The sequence below is a fragment of the Phodopus roborovskii genome, unplaced genomic scaffold, assembly GCF_943737965.1.
Source record: "Phodopus roborovskii unplaced genomic scaffold, PHOROB, whole genome shotgun sequence".
In the NCBI taxonomy this organism is placed as follows: Eukaryota; Metazoa; Chordata; class Mammalia; order Rodentia; family Cricetidae; genus Phodopus; species Phodopus roborovskii.
The window spans coordinates 33,856,756-33,859,264 of record NW_026126409.1 but is presented as its reverse complement, the minus strand read 5'-3'; the positions used below and the strand labels follow the sequence as shown (position 1 = coordinate 33,859,264).

The window sequence follows — 2,509 nt, the reverse complement described above, 5'->3', positions numbered from 1 at the left end:
CCCAGCCTGGAACCTCTAAAGTTACCCTGATTCTTCCTTGTGCAGGGGCCATGCTAATCTTTGTATCATTCCAGTTTTAGTATATGTGCTACTGAAGCCAGCACAACCCCGATCCTTGTTATAACCATTTGCCCATTATTTACACTGTTTTTGGCTGAAATACCTTTGAGAATAGAATTTGCTTTCATGGGTCACCATAATAAGAATTTGTTTCTAGGGAGTTTTGCTTGTTTTGCTTTATTTGATTTTCATTGCAGGATTTCTATGTAGTTTTGGATGTCCTGGAACTTACTATGTAGACCACGCTGGACTGTAATACATAGAGATCTGCCTGTTTTTGCCTACTGAGTGCTGGTATTAAAGGTGTTCACTACCATTACCCAGCTGTTTCTAAGATAAAAGATTTATTTATTTATTTATTTATTTATTTATTATACAGTGTCGGTCTGCATGTATGCCTGCAGGCCAGGAGAGAAAACCATTGTAGGTGGTTGTAAGCCACCATGTGATTGCTGGAAATTGAACTTAGGACCTCTGGAAGAGCAGCCAGTGCTCTTAACCTCTGAGCAATCTCTCCAGCCCTGTTTCTAATTTTTAAAACAACAAGATACTATTATTATAATCCTTAATACCACATATAACATTTTGATATCCTCTAAAGTTATACATTATAAGGACTTTATCATCATAAGGTGATGATTATCAGGCTCTAAAGCACATATTTTACTCATATTTCTGGTGTTATATTTAAAGCAATAAGAATACTTATATCAGGAATACATTTCAAATGTTTTTAATAGACTTACTTTTGCTCTTTATTGGATATATTTTTGTATTGCTTTATAAAACAGTGAGACCTATGCCTCTGAAATATAGATATAAGCTTGCCATCTAATAAGCTTCCAGCAATTTGGAGTATTCAAAATATGTAGGTGCGATCACATGAAAACACTGAATTCCTTTATCGATAATCACATCCACCGTGGCAAGTGAAAAGAGGCATTGAGAGTATAGTTAAGTGGAGTTTGAAGTTTTGTTTCTGTATTTTTACATATCCATACTCAAACTAGGTTGGAAAGCAGTACGTAGAAAATTGCAGAAATAAGCAACTCAAACGGTTAAGTGATTTTTAATAATAACTATTCCGTCTTAGCTACTAGCTCCTAATAATTATCACTTACTATTTGTAATCTCCATCCTAGTTAATAAGTTAACCATCAGCTCACCACAGCTTTGACTCTCTTGTGAAGGGAATCTCAGCTGAGGGAGCTCTCTGCTCAGATTTGCTTGTGGGGATTCTCTTGAATGCTAATTGTTGTAGGAGAACCTAGCCCATTGTGGGCAGCAACTTACGTTTTCATTTTATTTTAAATTTTTTATTCATTTTATTTACCAACCACAGTTTCCCCCTCCCTCTTCTAGTCCTACTACCCCCCCACCTCTCCCCCAACTCAGCTCCCTATCTACTCCTCAGAAAGAGTTAGGCCTCTCATGAGGAGTCAACAAAACCTGGAACATTAAGATCTTGGTCCCACTGCCAGAGGGCCCTCAAACTGAGCAAGCTACACAACTGTCATCCACATGCCAAGGGCCTAGTTAGATACCATGGAGGTTCCCTAGCTGTCCTTCTAGAGTCCATGAGCTCTTAAGACCTTGAGTCAGCTATCTTTGTGGGTTTTCCTGTCATAATCTTGATACTCCACCCCCCACCCACTCCCATCCTGCTCATATAACACCTCCTCCTTCTTTTCAACTTGACTCCTGAAGCTCAGTGATACTTTGTAGGTAGTGAGTGAGTTCCCAGGTTAGCGATAATGCCTTGTGGAATAGTAGGCTTGCTTTTAAGTTCCTGCTTCAATTCAAACCTTCACTCCCTACAGTGTTAGCCACAGACTGGGCAGTATAGGCCCCCTGAATTTGTTTTTTGTGAATGTCTTTCAAGCTGACTCTCCCAATACACAGAATTATGGCTTCTGGTTTCATCCTGGAAAGTAAGATCCGGAACAGAAAGATGCTTCAGATTTCCCAGCCAGAGAGAACACACCAAGCTGAAAGGTCACTTGGAGCTTAGTCATTCCTTAGGTCAATATTTCCCCAAGCTTCCCCAAGGATAAGAATCCATGAGGCACTAGCTGAAAACTCCCTGTCTGTGTCTTTGGAGACTCTGATTCAGTCATCTCAGAGTGTCATCTTGGGGTTTCCTGCTTGTTAGGCTGCCAGGTTATTATTACTTGGGAATTTTGGAGAATATTGAGTTAGAGTGGGCTTTCTCAAGTTGTCCTCCATGAAACAACTTTTAAAAAGTCAATGTTGTGTATGCCATGCTCTGCCTAGACACCCTGGTTGGAGCTGAGCTGAAAGCCCGCCATCCTTGATGGCTTGGAAATACTCACAAGAACATGTTAAGGGGTGGGATGGGAAGAAGCAGGAGAGCGGCCCAGAATGATCTGCACATGGGCGCCTTTTTCTTTGTGGCATCCCTTTATAGAAGGGCTGGTGCTTGGCTCTG

At 40.6% G+C, this 2,509-nt stretch overlaps 1 non-coding gene across 1 annotated transcript; it reads right to left on the bottom strand.

Moving 5' to 3' along the window:
* LOC127220512 (U6 spliceosomal RNA) lies at positions 1-104 on the bottom strand. The gene has a single exon (XR_007834380.1). It is a non-coding gene; the product is annotated as a U6 spliceosomal RNA (small nuclear RNA).
* Positions 105-2,509: the final 2,405 nt, after the last annotated feature.